The 19,159-nt window shown below is 37.3% G+C and overlaps 1 protein-coding gene across 3 annotated transcripts in view; it reads left to right on the forward strand.

The window, feature by feature from the left end:
* The window catches only part of NKAIN3 (sodium/potassium transporting ATPase interacting 3), a 322,807-nt gene that overhangs the window by 39,501 nt on the left and 264,147 nt on the right, over nucleotides 1–19,159 (forward strand). The window lies entirely within an intron of this gene.

The raw sequence follows: 19,159 nt of genomic DNA on the forward strand, positions 1-19,159 counted from the left end.
GGAGTTAATGGAAGTGAGGATGGCAACTTTTTTCAATACGCAAATGGTGATCTAAACTGAAGATACCAGGTGCTTTAAAAACTGGTTTGAGAACTAATTTTTCTAAGCATTTGCAAGATGCAGATACATCACTGCATGATGATCTTGCACAAGAGGTAGTGCTGGTGAAAATTGCTGATAAATGAAGCTTAGAGGCTTTGCCAAAATGAAGGCAGGGTGACTGCATGTACAGAAATATGTTGAAATTAAACAGTACAAAATACTAATATTGGAAATTACTGCTATTAGCCCATGGCTACTCTATTGCAAATAGTTAAGGAACAGAAAGATGTTATTTTATGCGTTGCTAAAAATGTCTGTGAGCAGTAAGGAAAAAACACACAACAGCTGCAGGCCTGATCTGATGACCTAAGAAGTCCCTTTATATGTTCCTATGTATCTATATGTTTATATGTATCTATATAGTTTGCCAATTTAACACTCATATTATTTGAAAACAAAAACATTGTTTGAAAACATTTATTGAATACCCAGTGTCTTTTATACAATATATATACTATTACAAGCAGTATTTTGAATAAACTATTAGTTCGTGATGGGATATTAGCACTTATAATTTGTTATTTCTTTTAGCTTAATTCAGTGTTTCAAAATAGGGTATTATCACATCATACTATTCAGATGATTCATTATTTTTACATGCTGGAAAATGCAAGTAAAACCTGAAAACTTCTTTGGAGTAGATTCTGCAGCTGTTATGTGAGAGGCATCAAGCTTCAAGAAAGTTATATAAATTCACGCACACACAACCATTCACCGTTGGACTAACAAATGGAATCTGATAGGCTACTCTATCGCCTGGAGCTTATTTGTTTATGTTTCTGTATTGACAGCAGTAGCTTAATTTTGCATTCTGTCTCAATAGTACAACTGTGCATTGTAAAATCCAGGACTGTGATTCAGAGGAAGAGAGAGATTCTGATTAAATTGTTTGTTTGCTTGCTTTTCTTTTTTTTTTCTTTTTTTTTTTTTTTTAAGCAAAATGTTTAATGACATGTTTGTGTAATTACTTGGGACTATTACTTAATTTGGACATCCAGACAATAGAGGACAAAATAATTTATATCATACAATGGTGTTTATACAGAATATCACAGAAGGTTTCAAAAAAAAAGAAAGTGATTTTTTTAAGTAATAACAAACAAAAAGATTTTAAGGTATGATTTAAGGAGAGAAACTTTGTGGCTGAGAGGATTGAATTACAGACAAATGAAATAGAGAAAGTAAAAAGGTAAATTTCCCAGCTGGGGAAATTTGGCCTTCTTGGCCACAAGGGCACACTGCTGGCTCATCGTTAACTTGTTGTCAACCAGACCTCCCAAATCCCTCTCCGGGGAGCTGCTTTCCAGCAAGTCAACCCCTTATCTGTACTGGTGCCTGGGGTGCCCCAGCGTCAGGACCCTGCACTTGTCCTTGTTGAATCTCATGAGGTTCCTCTCTGCCCAACTCTCCATCCTGTCCAGGTCCCTCTCAATGGCAGCACAGCCCCCTGGCATCTTGGCCACTCCATCCAGTTTGGTATCGTCCGTAACCTTGCTGAGGGTGCACTCTGTGCCCATGTCCAAGTCACTGATGAACAAGTTGAACAGCACTGGGCCCAGTACTGATCCCTGCGGGATACCACAGGCCACAGGCCTCCAACTAGACTCAGTGTTTACTGTTTCCTTCATTGACTCCAGTTTCATTACATTTCCCTAGATGACCAAATCCCGTATTTCTTATGTCGTTGCTAGTATTTTTGCATTTTCAGCTTATTTAGCTAAACATCAGGCCTAGGCCTTTATATATGCCTCTGTACCATAGTAGGAAGGTACACTGAAAGCAAATTTACTGCAAATTCGAAGCAAAATTGGATGGGAAAAGATTCTGGCACCTTCTTGTATCTGGCAGACAGCAAGGGTGAATGAATGTTCTTCCCTTGCCCCAGCTGCATCCTAGGGCTAGACTGCGACTGTGTTTATCAGTTAAGCATTGAACTGTGTGGATCTGGAAATATGTTCCAGATCTGTATGTGTAGATTTAGATGCACTTGCACTTTTGCTCCCACTTGGAAAGGAGACTGTTGTGAGAACTCAGTATAATTTAGCCTTTAATATATACCATATGAACTCTTTTTTCCCTTAATCATCTATAAAACATTATTTTTCAATGCAGCTATTTTTCAGAGCAGTTAGATTTCTGAGGAATTTACAACTCCACATATTGCAATATGCTTTGGAAATCAGATAATTTTTGTCATTATCAGAGGGTTATTTTGGCATGATGCACTTTAAAGGATGCAGTTTTACATCTGTTCAGCTTAAACAGTGAACAATGCTTTCTGTAATATCTGCAAAATTCTCTATGTGATAGTCATCTTTGCATTGTTTGCTTAGAGCAAGCTACAGTTCTCTTGGAATGGTGGTGTTTAAGAAAGTAGAATCCTGTGCTTTCTCCTTACTTTTATAATAATCTCTTTTGAAATGTTCTCGGCATGAAGAGTCCAGCACATGAGTATATACTTTCTCCTATGCTATGGAATTTATAATTTGTCTAGGAAATGTATTGTTGTGGTTTTAAAATAAATAGCAATCAAGTATATATAGATGATGACCTATACATTAGTAAATTCTGTCACCTGATACAGCCAACTGAATAATACTTCAATTTTGATTTACTATTCAGGAGAGCTCACACTAACTTTTACTACTGTAAGACCTTGAATTAGCTTCTTTATGTGTTCTTTATGAATTAGCTTTCTTATTAGCTTCTTTGGGAGTGTGGGTTACTTAACAAAAATATATTTAGGATCCTTTTGTGTGACCAAGTGTTACAACTAATGATGACATATCTATGTATGAATTTTAAATCTAGAATACTCCAATCCTTGAAGAAAAACATAAACAAATATCTTAAGGTCCAGCATTGTTTGTACTGGATTCAATGGAAAAGGAATTTTATTGTTAAAATAAGTCATGGGTTAAATTTTGCTTTCTGAATGCAGGGATTCAGTTTGTGTGAACAATATAGTAAATCATTCTAAGTCATTTTATTGAAATCAAATTGTAGATTTATAAATACAGAATATATTTGTTCAATCCTGAGATTTATATGCCTCTTCTGTAAAGTTCCAAAAAATGATGCTGTTGAAGCGCAACTGACACTTAAGCACTGTTGTGGTGGTTTTATTCATAACAGTGCTGTACGATAAGAGTCTCTTTCTAGTTAGGAAAGTATGTGCTCAAGGGCATGTATAGCAGCAATTTCACAAGAAGACTTATTAATTACTAACAGCTCAAGGGTATACAATTAGATCTCAGCGGGAATCATAGATAGGGAAAGCTGAAAAAAAGGATGTTTTCTACCTATAATCCTTCTAATAAGAAGAACAACAAACTTCCTTCAGTAGTATCTGAACTACAGTTTTTTGTTCATTCTCTTAGTATAGGAAAAAACTCTGGTCACAGTGAATGTATTTGAGTTCTACTATGAACACATGCATAATCATTCAGTTGTTTCAAACTTGTTAAAAACACAGGTTTTTATGTTAATATTATCTTAGCTTCCTAAGACAGTGTAGAAAAGCTAGTGTAGAACATACGGTGATGTAACTTGAATTTTCTATGCTATCTCCGCATGACAAAGACAAATCTGTTTGTTTAATGTGATTTATATAAGATAATAGTAAAAGTTAAAAAAGGAAAGAAATGCTACTAGCCCTCAGTTGTGCCAAACTGTAGATATTCCAGGGTGAACAAAATACCTGGCAGAATTTAATAAAAACTATAAGCTTGTGTTTGACTCCAAATGTCCAGTGCTAGGTTCTGAAACTTCAGAAACTTTCCCTAAGCTAAATGAGGCTCATTCCTATATAGTTCCTTCTTGCTTTCTTGTCATTCATTTTTTTGTCTTTTTGCTCATGCCCTCTGCTACATGTAGGAAAATTTGTATTGAATGTGACTGCTATGTGGGCTGGGAAGCAAGTAACCCTTGGTGCTTTAGCTGGTCTTTACTGCCAGGAGTCTTGCTCAGCTGGTCATTGATTTTTCCACTGTTCATTTTCATTCTACTGTTAGAAGGATGGAAAGGTGGAGAGAAATGTTAAAGCGCAGGGATGATGCTTCCAGAGAGAGGGTAGCAGACTATCGTGAATCACTGAAATGGACAGTATAGTCTTAAAATAGTAAAGACTGAAGAAACTGTAATCACATTACTGAATTAGTTTACATTAATTATATGCATTGATGAACACTGGTAGTTGCTCCTTTTCTAGTTCCAGGAATTTTTATTAAAGCAAAAGACAAGCAGTTTGCAGAAAGGCTTTCAGAAGGACATGGCCAGAAGAAGGGTTCGAACCTAGTGTCCTAGAACTAGGCAAACTGTATCTAGGAAAAATGGGAATTTCAAGTTTGGCTCTCAAACTAGGCCATTCAGTGGATCTGATTACATTTTCAAAATAATTTAGCATATGAAAGAGTTAGCATATGCTAACTCTTATGAAAAGGGCTGCATAGGGAGTGTATGTGCCTGGTATTAGAGATGAAAAGCAACATCTGCTGACTGCTTACAATGGATAGTAGGAATGAAACCATCCATGTGTGCTCAGCATTTCCATGTACAGCCGTATTCAGCTTTCTCTTCCTATGTTGAAAAGTATAATGAGAAACACTGAGAGAAAAGACTTGATGCAGGCAGTGATTTGGTGGATATCAGAGAGCTGTTAGTTATCTTCCTCCTGCTTCAACAAAGGACATACACAGGGAAGGACTCTGCCCAGCTTTTTGCATACTTTGTACATAGTTTGGTTTATTTTTGTTTAAAAAAAAATCTAGAAGGTGACCTGTGTTGAATACTTATGTTGAACCTGGCTAGTACCTTCAGATCACAATTCCTCAAAGCAGTTAAAATCACTGCAACAGACCTCCCACTGAATCCTGCTGGGGCTCCTGAGAAAAATAATTAATCTCAAACCTACTTACTTAACCATAATGGAGACACTAAGCCATTTTTCTTACCATATTCTCAGTAAAAAATCCCTGAAAAGTTCTATGCTGATGGCAGTATATTATTAGTTTTAGTATTAGTATTAGTTTTATTAGTGGTGGTAGTAGTGGTAATAGTGATTTTTATTTTTATTATGATATTTAGGAGCTTTTAGAGATCTGGCTTCCACTTTGCTAAGCATTATACATGGAAATTGTGCCTATATTGGTTCTTCCCTCACAGGGCTTACATCATAAATAATGAGATGCGGACTCCAACAAACTAATGAGCAGCTGGGCTCTCTTTGCAAAAAGATATGCATGACCATAGTGTTTTGTCTGGATTGTTTTTCCTCATTTTGAGATCTGCAATTTTTCAGTGGTTTTTGAAAAATTTTGGGAAGTCGAGTTCACTCTTCTCTTGCAAATTTACAACAGAATATGAAAACACTGTCTTGTAAAGGGTTGAAATTATGTGGAAAGAATCTTTCATGGCCCTAGTAATTCCTTTTCCAGCAATAAGGACAGAATGATTAGATAAAGAAACATGAGGGCAGCCCTGGTTTTGGGCAAGCTGTGGGTTAGTTTGTGGTCAAGCCTGTAAATCTCTGGGGAAGGAAGTCAAGCAGCCTCTGCAGAGTAGTTGCATTCCTGGTCTGCACATGTGAACAAAGCTAGAGAGAGAAAAACAAACAAACAAACAAACAAACAAACAAACAAAAAACAGCCAAAGCCTTGGCTTTATGATTGTCACTATAGGAAGGGCGTAAGAAACACCTTGCACAAAGATTTTCAAAACGCCTAACTCTTGTCTCTTTGTATCCTTTAATAACTACCTTTGCTGTGGTTTGTGGTTTGATTTTTGAGTTGGAGCATCTATTTCTATTTCTCTGTAGTGAAGGGCTGTATGCCCTGTTCTGAAGGAATAAATGGTAAACTAGACGGATGGTTTTCCTGACTTTCTTCAAGTTTCTCTGAGGCTTGATTTTGCCCACTTCTAAAGAGTGGCAGGTGATTCTTGCTGTGCCAGGGCCGCCTGTAACGAGGCTTAAAATCCCAGACTAGACAATAGTGTAGCAGAGCAGATTTAAAGCCATCACAAAGTGCTTACTCACTCAGCAGCAGGAGCTTTGAAGATGATCAGTGTGATAAGTGACAGTATCTGCCACTGTAGAGAGCAGCACAGAGATTCCAGTGGTTGCAGCCTGGGGTGCCCTGGCCTGTATTTGTGGGCTTAGTTTGTCTGCAAGCATCATAACTGAATGTAGTCTTTCATCTAACAGGTTTAGCTATTCTATAAGGAAACTGGACAATGGAATGGGAAACATTTCATTTGGAAATATTTCTTTGCAGGCAACTGATTTGTGAAGACATCAATCTCTTGGTGAAGCCCCTCCTCTTGCAACAAAGCTGATGTTACACAAGGCAGGTTCTTGCTGTGCTCTGTTCTGTCTTGGGAATGGAATAAAAAGGAAAAAAAAAAACAGGGAACATTTAGTCTGTCTCTAAAGCACCTCAATAATGATCTAGTTACAAGTTTACGTCGGATCCAGGAGCAACTTCAATTGTTTGCAAATGTTTTCTTCCTCTTGCTATATAAACCCAAGCAATAACTCATCAGAAATATAACAGGAGACTTGCAAAGACATACAAAACAGAAACAAAAGCAAACTATTAATTCAGAGAATTATTTTCTGAATCTTATAATTCAAAACAATTAACTTAATAATGATTTCTGCTATCGGTTCCAACCTCAGTACATTAACTGTTCATTACATCCGTGCATTGTGCATTGATCCATCCTTTATACCAGTTTATTCCATTCTTACACTTAACAATTGTACCCATGAGCCTGAATTTATTGGAACAGTTAAATGACATTTAATGCACTATAGCTGGGAAGCAGAGCCAGCAGACAAACCTATTGTTATGCTGATGGAGCTTCTTGCATTGCATTTCACAAAGCTCAGCATTATCTTCCAGGATGCTCTCAAACCCAGTAAACAGATAGGAGGATTAATATCTTCTGAACTGTGTACAGTTCCTACTTGTTTCCTTAATGAACCCATAGTTTCAGGTATTGTTTTATTTCTAAATATGCTTAACTGCTTAAAGCAGTCATAAACAAAGCAATCAAGCAGCAAAATAGTTCTGGAATCTGGAGGTAGTTTTCTTCTCTCAAGTCTGAGGAAGCAGCAGTGTAGTGTTCCTATTTTTAAATCAGAATAAAGTAAGGAGGAAAACTCCTAGAAACATAAAGCAATACAAGTATAAAAGAGAGTGACTTGCCAAATTTCTGTGAAATTGGGCAGTTAAAAATAAGACTTCTAGGTAATTTCCCAGGTTGAAATACAGTCTGTAGGCCAAATTATTTTTCAAAAGGACTTGAAGTCTCAAGATCACTTAAAATCTATGATAGCTCCTAATAATAGCTCTGATAACCACCCTTCAGTAAACGACGTGCAAGCATCGCTCTTGCAGCTACGATGGTCTAACAATATATGAAAAAAAAGTTTGCGAGAAGACGTAAGTTACAACTGATGTATTTTGAAAAAAATAATCAAGCTTTCAGACACATATATCATCCTTCAAAAATACTAAAGAAATCCACTGTACGTTCTGGACACCCTTGGCCTGAGTTATGTCTGGGGAATGTTGGTAAAGAAGCTTTGCCACCTGTGAATCTCGGTTGCTACAGTCTGTGTTTCATACACGAGATCCAAAATAGGAGTAAACTTCTCAAAAAAAAAAAAAAGAAAAAATCTGTGCTAGCACTTAACCACTTAACCTGCAGTTAAAATGAAGGAAGTGAAGTGTTATTCTAGGGGAAGATGGCAGACCGTATGTAGAGTTATTGCTAGAACAAAAGTTTGTTTGTTTATTCGTTTTAGTTTGGCCATGGTGCTGACAGGGATAAACTCAGCAGCAGACAAGGGGTATGAAACCATAGTGCAGTGGGTTGCAGTTGGAGGATGCCTGAGCCTCCAGCTTGGTGTCTGCGCACTGTCACTTGGTTGGTAGTGGTTCCACCTAGAAGCTAATCCCAGAGCACCCACTAGCAGTCCTTTATATGTATGAACATTAAACGGGGCATGTGAAAGCATGAATGGTGGCCACGATCTGCATGCAGAAGCCTGGGCCTGGGAAGAGGGCCAGTGCAGCCCCTCCACAGGAGGAGATGCTGCATCCACCACGTGCCTAGAGATACCGGGAAAGTGTCCCTGAGAGTAAATTAACTCTTAGGGACGAAATTCGCAAAGAGAAGAGGTCACATTAAGCAATCTGATCTCCTTTCAAAACACAGCTTGACTTATCTTAAAGATGTGTTGAATTTATGTTGGTTTTGGGGTTAGAGAATTAGATTTGAAGTTTGTAGAGAAAAGTGAAAAACCAAATGCACAGCCTCTAAATCATTGCTTTAGAAATGATTCATCTAAAGAAATAAACAGCAGCTCCCTTATTTATGTATACACATAACATACACATTGTTTTGCGCCCAAGCTAGGAATAAAGTCTTAAATCACGCAAGTAACAAGAGATTTCAGAAGGAATGCAAGAAATCATGAATACTTCAGTAATGAGAAATAAAGACAGGCACTCAATTCAGAGGTAAAGTCTTTTCAGGTAAAATGTGGGTAGATGTAGTAACATGGGAAGTAAAAAAGATTTGTATTTGTTATATGAAACTCTACCTCTGACTTTACAGGGTGTAGTTATATGATAAGGGTGTTTGTCCCTATTCATTTGCAAATTTCAGCACAGGTCTTCATAAGGGTTTTTTCCTTCTTTCAAAAGACATGAAAAATGGTTTTAGGAAAATTTGGGCAACTAAACAACCGTATTGGGAACATTGCAAAGCTAAATTTACATCAAGGTCAGGAAATAGATTTTATGCAAGAAGAGGGAAAGAGGAAGAGAAAAATTAAATCAATATTTATTATGCACATTCATTATTCCATTAGGCCAGTTACAAGAGGTTGGAGAGCCATGTCATGATACTGCTCAGACAATTTGAATGAGACTTTTTGCTGGTGGTACTGTGTATGGCAGGCACAGCAACTTTGACGCAGTACTTAAAATATAACTCCCATTACAAACAGCTCTAATAACGTTTTCTATATGAGAAACAACAGATAGAACGGTAGTTCTTACATAGGAAGAACTGTTATTTTTATCTGCTATGGATTAGTGTATACAACTTGTTTTGGTGTTAAATACTTATAAAACAAAATAGTTCTGAATACTATATAAATATAGGCTTGCATTTATAAAATTACAGATGTTGCAGGTGGGAATACAGCTGCAAACCTTAATCCAGCTTTATGCCAGAATAGTTATTTGTGAGGTGAAAGTTAAATTATTTTAGAGAGCTAGAACATCCCTCCCCCTCCCACATCCTAGAGGTCCTTCTTGTAGCTTTGTTGATGAATAAAAACAAGTGCTTAATGTGAATTACTGGGTAAGCAGCAATATGTCTTTACAGATACCCCTGAATAAAATTGCTGACAATTACCTTTAGTTAGGACTTCTTAGAAAACTGAGATTAAACAAAGTCTTTTTTTTTTTAAATTCCTATGGTATTTACATGGCATTCATAATCAGTAATTTAGCACTCCTTGAGGGCTGCAGGGCAGTAGTCATGCATTTGTACTGATTTTCCTGTAGATAACTGAATATACATCAACAGACCCTCTTTTTGTCCCATGAACAAACAAGCAAAAGCTGCCAATCAGCAGAAAATGAGAAAACCTATAGTTCCTTTGCGGCTGTGTAGCTCATTTCATGTTCTCTGGTCCCTTGAGTGATATGGGCATGGTAATGTTTGCTTTTTAGCTGTTAGAATAGATGACGGACTGCTTTTAATGCCCACCTTATTCTTGGCAATATCAATAAGAAAACAAACCACAGCTTTTGGGGAACAATGGGAATTCTTCTTGTAAATATAGTAAATATAGTATGAATTTCAACACTGCTGGTCTGACAGCGGTAGATCAGATGTCATTCTAAAAGAGTACACATCTGACCAAGGCAGGAGTATTTAGATATGGTTATCCTGGATGATTCTGATTTTATTTAAGTAACATGGAACTTATACAGAAGTCCAGTGTAGTCCAGTATTAGAGGACATCCAATACAAGAAGACTTGCCTATTAAGAACCATATATAGCTGTCTCAGCTTTGTAAAAGGACAAAGCAGATTTTAAAAGGAAAAGAAGCCACTTTGTAATATTTTGTTTTCCACTTTATATTGTTGTCATTCCTGGTCTCCATTATTTTTTACAACTTTAATTTCGATACAATTAGTACCACTGGCAACTGCTGGTGAGTCCAAAAGATGAGAATGGTTTAGCTGTGACATGCAAGGTGACTTAAATAAGAACAGTGAAAAACTGTCTGGCAGTCACTGTAAATCTATGTTAAATTAGAAAATAATTTTAAATACCAGCAACTTGGCTGGAGTTTGACCCGCATTATTCGATTGTGGCCGTGGTGATAAAAAACACAAATATTAATCCAGGAGTTGTCTGAACTATTTGTTATGAAGAATTTTAGATAGAATTTTTTCTTTCAATGGGCAGTTTAACAGCAGACCAAGCTCAGCTTATCTGTTATATTTACTTTTCACATCTATTTTATGTATGCTTCATTTCTTTCAGTGTATAGACTTTTTTCAAACTGTCTTTTGTGACAGTATGTTTCTGCAATGTGCAGTTTCCCTTCCCAGCTTAGATCACTCCTGTTTTAGGAAAGAGTAATTGGTAGGAACAACCGAAAGAACAAACCTGGTGTGTTTATGCTTTTTTTGTTTTGTTTTGTTCATGACAACATCGATTCCATAGTTTGTGGGTATCATCTAAGTAGTGTTGAGCAAACTGTTTTACTGACTTAATTACTATTTTTTTGGTGAAATCAGTGAATGCTTATGATTGCTTATGATCAGCATCATTCAGTTGACACTGGCTACCTACCTTTCAGGACTGAACTATTCACATAATCCTAGATATAAAATACCTATTCGGCCATAATTGAGAGAGAATGAGATGTCAGACATTTACTGGCTGTTCAGTAGATGCTATAATTGGCGTTCTCTGTTCACATTAGCACAAAGTAATTGTGTTTGCATTTGCATATATATAGTGCCAGTTCTGAATGGGGAATAAGGTCATTTCTCTTTGTCTTTGTTGTTTGATTAATTGCCTGAGCACCAGGGCTGTGCCCAGGACTTTTCAGGTAACTCTTATGTATTCTCTGATTGGTGTATCTGCCAAATTCAAGAACCAAATTAAACTGTATGCTGCCATCTGCGTTCACTTATTGCTGTCTGTTTTATTTGCTTAACTCGCTCTTTCAAAGCTCTAAGTGTGGACTGAGAGCTGCTAAAGTGTGGTGATTCCTGCTTTCTAAATGAGTCTCTTTCTGTTATAGATTTATGCCTTTCATCAGGTAACTCTATTTTTCCTTTTCTGCCTCTTGCTTTTTTTTTTTTTTTTTGAAAACTCTATAGATTTTGTAAAACTCTAACTTTTTATCACAATCACTTCCACACCCAGTGTAGCATAGTTGATAGTTATTTAAATTACAAATGTAAGAAAAGTCAATGGATTAGTTTTGTTTTTTTTCTTTTTTTTTGTTTAAATTTTGATTTTACATTTTTGGAAAGAGACACTCAAATTTGGAATAAATTACTATGTAAAGCAGATATAGATGCACCCCCATTTCAAAGGACTGCACCCCTTTTAGTGATATTAGTTTCTTACTTTTTTTTCTTTAACTACTCTGCTTCAGATTGACTTGCCCATCTGCTTTACCATCTTTTGGGTGTAGTACCCATTTTGTGCTCCGAGCCTGCGCTGAACCCTCCTGCTGAGTGCTGTACAGACGGCATGCCTTATCAGCTGTAAAACACCCTAGTTTAGCTTGGTCTCAGACTAAAGTCCAGGACTTTCTTGTCTTCTATTCCAGTTGTAAGGGGTCAATGGGATGCCAAAATACATGAATAGCTATCGCATCAAATAAGGTACTCTCTCCATAGTTTTGGTATGATCTTGGTTTACAGTAGAGCAAAAGAATTTTAACAAGGGAGTTATGAAAATAGCAGAGATGGTAGTAGAATCACTGCAATGTCCCCTCACTACTGTCCTTGTGTAGCACTGCTCTTCTGTAGCTACACACGAGTAGTATGTCCATCAGGAATATGATGCTCCATGCTTTGGGCTCGCTTTGTGTTTGGAAGGGAGGTGACTCTCAGTTCTTATGAGTAAAGGAGAGGGATCATGGGGGTCTCATGTGGACTCCAAAGGCTGAAGGGAGATGCATCAAAAAAGACCACAGGTCACAGTAGAAATTCCATAATTTGCAGTTATGGTGATGTGTTCTGCCCTTAGTGTTTCTGCCAAAGCATATGGTATTGCTTGGGCATATTACTGCTTTGTGTGGGTGTACCGGAAGAGAAACACATGGCGCAGATAGAGGAAAAGCTGTGTGGATGCACAGTCTGCAGAACAGCTATCCTGAATTAGTCTAAATAGAAGATTATAAAGCAAAATAAATTTCAAGTAATACATACTCCAATATTATTATCAGTCTGAATGTCCTAAAGTTCTTAAAGTGGAACTAATTAATATGCTTGTGTTTTGTTTTTAGTACTCCAAAGATCCGAAGTTACTACAGTGATAATTAAGAGTATTCTTCATATTTAGAAAAAAAAATGAGATGTTTTGAAACACTGAAGCATCACGCGGGTCAATGGTGCTTTGCTAGGTAATGCATTATTTAATGCATTTTAGTGCTATGTGATTAAGTGCAAAATATGTTGCAAGTGGAAAGTGGTGATTTTTTTCCCCTCATCCATTAAATCTGTAGGCATAAATAGGTTTACATTTTTCTTTTTTGGTTAAAAGAAGATGAAACTTTTAATATGCTGCTAAAATATGTTATTGTGTGAGACAGTACTACTGTTGGTAGCAGCATCTAGGTGTCTAGGTGCATTAGGTCTTTCAGGAATTACTTATTACTTACTACTTTTTTTTTTTACTTATTACTTTTTTTACTTATAGAGCTAGAAGAAAAGGTGATGATTAAAAATCATTCATGTGAAGGGTTCATATTAGTGTCATAACCTGTAGACCTGCCTGTCACCCTTCCTTATATTTGTTTGAATTTTCTGAAAAAGGACCACTTCTGTGGATTTAACTGTAGGTGAAGCTCTGGCTGCTTTGTACCATTCCAGCAGAATAAAATAGGCCTAGCTGATAAAGCCCCGAAGCCCTAAAAATGACTTTCTTGAGGGGAAGGGAAAAAAAAAAAAAAAAGTGAAAAGCAGCCCTATTGGAGCAAATAGTTAAGGCAGAATGTTCGTCCATCTTTGGTTGTCCATAATTAAAATGGACAATATTCCAGCATTGATTTAAACTGTGTTTAAAATCTTAGACTTTTGACTGAAGTGAATGTAGTGCTGCACAGGAGTGACCAGATTGCAGAAAGCCTGGTTCTTTAGTAGGAATAAGTTGAACTGCCTTTGTCACCTGCTGTCTACTCCTGGTCAGCCTTCCTTGCTGCCAAAAAGATATTGAGCTCCCCTGAGGTTTGTGTCAAGCAGAGCTTTGATGCAATCTTCTGATAAATATGTTTTATAGGATGGGGAACATCTACCAACAAAGTTTTAGAAATTCCAAAATTCCAACAACAAAAAAATCAGAAGGATTAGTGTGTTTTTTTGTTCTGGACTTGAGTTTTTGAAAGTGTCGAACACTCACTCCCTAGAAATCAAGCCTTTTAAGTATCTCAAGAAAGGCAAATATTAGAAACCTTAGAAATGAAAGCAGTAAGAATAACTCAACCTTTTGGAAAATGTTGACAAACATTTCATGCTGGTGCCTTATACCTCCCTGCCTTCTACCATTTTTAGCATTTTTTCCTTATCTCCACCAGGGCTTCGATCTTATAATTTGGCTCTCTCAAAAGTGCCATGCTGCAAGTCATTATGGGAAATGGAAAGGTTAATGAATTCTCTTCTGTTGCTCCGGTGTTTTTGCTGTTTTTGAGGAAGAATGAAAACTGATTCCGACCTATTCTGAAAACAGCAGGTTGCTAAGGAAAAAGAGACTAGCAACCCTAGGGATATCATGATGCAGAAGCAAAGAAGAATTGCTTCCAAAGTCAAATCATTCAGTCTTTAGAAGTGGGTCCCCTTTGGGAAGGTTTTAATTTAAACTGCTACACGGGAACCTCCACACACTAGGGAAATAGGCCACGCATAGACTGTCTTTGAGCAGAATGATTCCTCCAAGGACCTTCTCAATGAGTGTAACACAGAGAAGCTCTAACAGGCTGGTGACAACGATGAGAGAAAAGGAAGGAAAACATTCTTGTCCTGATGTGAGTGCCCTGTAATACTTGTGGAGGGTATTTAATGGAAAAGATTGTGGTGATTGGACCTACAATATCTTAACTTGTGTGCTCTGTACATTCAGGGTCAAGTTTCCAGGCTGTGTGCTAGCGATCTTTTATCTTTCTGCAGGTGTGGATTTGTTGGCATTGACTTCAGGGTTCTTTGCAGTTCACTTCCTTATCCAGGTTCAGTTTTGTGTGAATGGAATAAACAATTCCTCACTTATATCGCTGACAGTTTGATAGATGCAGGAAACAAATTGTTCTCTGCACAGAGCAAATGTGAACATATGGTCCCAGAATGGCCAGGAAAAATAGGAACAGGAGCAGTCTACAGGGCATGTATTTCACTCCTTTGCACTGTTCTTTGTACTGTTTTGTAGCTAGGGCTGCCTTCATATTATGGTTGAATGAAGAAAGGGTGAGAAACCATTAACGGATATGTCTTGAAGAAAAGTCAGTGAATAGGAGTTAATGAAAACCCTCTCCCACCATATCAGATCAGTTTTTGTTGTTACTAACTCTTTTTGATGGGATGCAGCTGAGACCAAGTTAGCAATGGGAATTTAGTGATGGGTAACTATTTTGCTAAAGAGAGGAAATAACTGGAAGTCCAAAAATTTTGTTAGTGGAACAGGCTGTGGAAATTCATTAATTATCAGTAACTGGGAGGAAAATGAAAATCTCTGGACAGATGAGAAAAGAAAGTTCTATTTTCACTAACTTGAAACTTAATACATTTTTTGAAGTTGACATCTTATGTGAAACGAATGTGGAGTTCTAGGTCAATATCATATACACACGTATTTCAGTTTTTAGTTGTGTTCTTACACCTTTCGTAAGCTACTTCTAGTAAAATAAACATTCCTAAGAGCATTTATAAGTTTGATGTTTGTTTGTTTTTGTTTTTGAAGTGGAAGCTTTTTGCTATTCCTTATACATTTATATTTTTATCTGTTTTATCTGTCCTAAAAATGTTAACTTAATGATCTACCTAGAGCATCATGCTAAGGCTTGCTTTAAGCAATTTACAATTCATCAAGCAATAAATCTGTGATTTTAAAAGTATTTGCACTGAGATACTTCTTGTTGAAAATATTTGCTAAATAATTTTGGAGAATAATTTAGGATTACTGGTTAGTTTGGAAATAGCTTATGTTGACATTGCAGAAAATTGGCAACTTTTTTTGAGTTTTGAGTTTTTTATTGAATTTACATCTGTAACTATTTGTATATCTTTATATCTTGTCAATGAGTTCCTCCATTTTGATTGTAAAGGTTTAAATCCAAAGTACAGGTGGTACTTGTGGTAAATCAGTAAAAGATGATATTTGACATCTCTAGTTGTGCTGAAAATAATTATCATATGTGTACAGCCCAACAGAAGTTTCCAGTACCCCAAATGGTTTGATTTTTGACACATTATGTTCAATATACATGGTTTAAAATAATTGGAGTAAAATTTGTGCTAGCTGGTTTAAGATCATTTTATGCTGCTTTATGCAGTGAGGTTTGCATAAAGACAGCCAGGGAGATTGCTGTAGTTTATTTCTGGCCTAAAATATTTTGTAATATTGGATTATAGTATTGGATTAGTCAGCAATGTGCCCGCACGGCCAAGAGGCCAATGGGATCCCGGCCTGCATCAGGAGGAGCGTTGCCAGCAGGTCGAGGGAGGGGATCCTGCCCCTCTGCTCAGCTCTGGTGAGGCTGCAGCTGGAGTATTGGGTGCAGTTCTGGGCTCCCCAGTACAGGAGGGATGTGGAACTTCTAGAGGGACCAGCGTAGGGCCATGAAGATGATTAAGGGACTGAAGCATCTGTCGTATTAGGAAAGAATAAGTGAGCTGAGCCTGTTTAGTCTAGAGAAGAGAAGATTGAGAGGGGATCTGATCTACATGCACAAGTACCTGAGGGGTGAATGTGGGGAGGATGGGGTCAAACTCTTCTCGGTGGTGGCCAATGATAGGAAAAGAGGTAATGGGTACAAGTTGAAACATAGGAAGTTCCACCTCCATGTGAGGAAGAACTTCTTTCCTGTGAGGGTGACAGAGCCCTGGAACAGGCTGCCCAGAGAGGTTGTGAAGTCTTCTTCTCTGGAGATCTTCCAAACCCACCTGGATGCCACCCTGTGCCACGTGCTCTAGGTGTCCCTGCTGGAGCAGGGGGGGTTGGACTAGATGACCTCTAGAGGCCCCTTCCAACCTTAACCGTTCTGTGATTCTGTGATTAGTCTAAAAAAAGAGGTAGCAATAAAGATGATCAAGAATATACTAAACTTGGTACTACCACTTGCAAAACATTTCGTTTGTCATAAGAACTGTACAGGTGTTTAAATATGCAGATTTAGAATAAATTTATAAATCTTGTTCAGCTATTTTTACCTTTATAACCTATCTGTGTCCTTCTGTATTGTTTTTATGTTCTTAGTAATATGCAAAATTCTCTTAAAATTTAATGTTGTAACTGTGTGCATAACTATGTTGGTGTAGCAATAAAAGTCTAATCAGACCATGAAAAGATGTTAGCTCTTCTTTCAAAGACAGAAAGTAGACCCATGTACTTCATTGGACCTTCTAAAGGACAACAGATAGTGACAAAAATGTAATAGTTTCCAAATGGCAGCTCTGGGAACATTGAGAGCCACCAACAAGAACACAAACAGCTGTGAGTTCAGTTTATGCTCTTCAATTTCCAGTCATTTATATGCTTTAGTATGCAGGAGGAGGGAATAGAAGGACAAATATTCTTGCTAGTGCAGTGTTTATAGGGAAAGTGGTAAATACAAAAGCCTGAGCTGATATTTTTTATACATATAAAGGAAAAGTTCCTGGCCAAGCCTGTGAAGCATTTAGAATATTCATGATATGGCTGTTTAGTGGTTTTGTTTGTTTGTTTGATTGTTTTTGTAGTTTTAACTTGTGGTTTAATGGAGCTGCACCTGGAGTCGAGTCCCCACAAAGGCAGGGGAAGTGTATCAGGGAGAGCACCACCTTCTTCTGTGTGGGGCGGATCTCGCGTAGGGCAGCGCCGCAGACAGCATAGGGACATAGCTGTGACTCTTTCCTTTCTGTCATTCCAGATTCCTTTCTATGAGCACATATAGACTAAGGATGATTCCCCTGTCTACCCAGAAAGAAACACATTCATTGAATCTGCCATCTCTGGTATATTCAGTCATGTGTTTAATCAGGTTCTAACTTCTATCTTGCTTTTTTCAGCCCGACTGAAGCAGCAGAAAGCATTCAGCAATGTACATAACAATGTAGAATTGATGCCTGCTGCACTGGTGTCTCACCTTCATTCTTCTCAGTTTGATATTTCATTTCTTTTCTCATGCTCTTCTGCATGTTTTGTACCATCCATCTTTCTCTGTTTCATATACATTGTCCTTCTTACCTTAGTCCAGAAGAAAAGCAGGCACACTGAAAATGGAGATGAATTAATAATTCCTGTATGTGCTGTATTTTGCATTCATTAAGTGAGAGCACTAAAACAAATTAGAGGGTTACTTAATGTGCTGTAAAATGATTACCATATGAGCAGTCAATTAACAAGATAAAACTCACAATAATGCCTTAAAGGTGAAATGTGAGAGTTTTTAATAAAAAAAAAAAAAAAAAGAAAAACCTTCTTGGCACTCAAATCGTCATCAAAGGATGCAGACAAACAACGGTGACAAGTACACTTTATTCCAGACGCTTTAAAGATCATCCCCTTCATTACTGCTGTATCAAGACCTAATTGTATGCCCATCCTCACTAGAGGTATTAAAGCTATTAAATGTCTTGCAGCAAACACAGCTCCAGGAGCTTCAGGGCTCTGTTTTATCAATGGGAGCACTTTGAAAACCCAGCTCCTAAGTCACCTTTTCTATCTTGGCACTAATAAGCTGTTGAATGCCGGGCAATCCAAGCAGTAAGCCTAATGTCATGCCAGGAGTCATGCCCTTCTTATTAATACATATATAATTTGCTGCAAATACAGCTCACACCATAGTTCCAAAGACTATTTTCACAGACTGCTGTGCTACAAAATGCTGTATAGTAGCTTGAATTAAATATAATCTGAACAATCTAGCAATTTTCACCGAGCTAATGTGTATAACACACCAAATGTACATGGAGAACACTCTGACTTAATTTTTACTATATTTTGGGTAAGTATAAAATCTGATTTCAGTCTGATAGCAACAATGCTTCCTATCTTTAAAAATGTGCCCTTAGAAATTATCTTCCCATCTTTTCATATTCCTAACTCAATGTGTGATTATTGTTAGCTTTGAAAAGGGTAAATTGGAATGGTTGAGGAAGTTGCTGTGTCAAGCAGCAGTTAAGTTTAGCATTAGCAATGCCTCCCTTGAGTGCATTTACAGATATGGCCTGAGTTGCAGGATTAGGCCCCGAGCATCCCATGCACTCCCTTGCTGCACCTGGAATTGTGATACTCTGCCTGACTTATGATAGAATTTAGCAGAAGTGCATCCAGGAAAAAAACACTAGCTAGAAAATTCAACATTTTATTTTATCTTGATCTCCTGTAGTGTTTAATATGATCTCTGCAGAAGCTGTTCTTGAGTTATTTGGTAGCGTATTTTCAACAGATTTGACTATTTGTTTTCTCCAAAACTTGTGGTTATTAATGCTGTTGCCACAGTGTCCCACATACAGAAGCCACAGATTTCAATGAATTTTTTTTTTGAAGTCCAGTAGATTTGACTACATCAGAGTATGTTTCTTAGAATAGCAT

This window comes from Tinamus guttatus, unplaced genomic scaffold (genome assembly GCF_059628265.1).
Source record: "Tinamus guttatus ecotype Peru unplaced genomic scaffold, ASM5962826v1 Tinamus_guttatus_pri_ptg000056l, whole genome shotgun sequence".
Lineage (NCBI taxonomy): Eukaryota > Metazoa > Chordata > Aves > Tinamiformes > Tinamidae > Tinamus > Tinamus guttatus.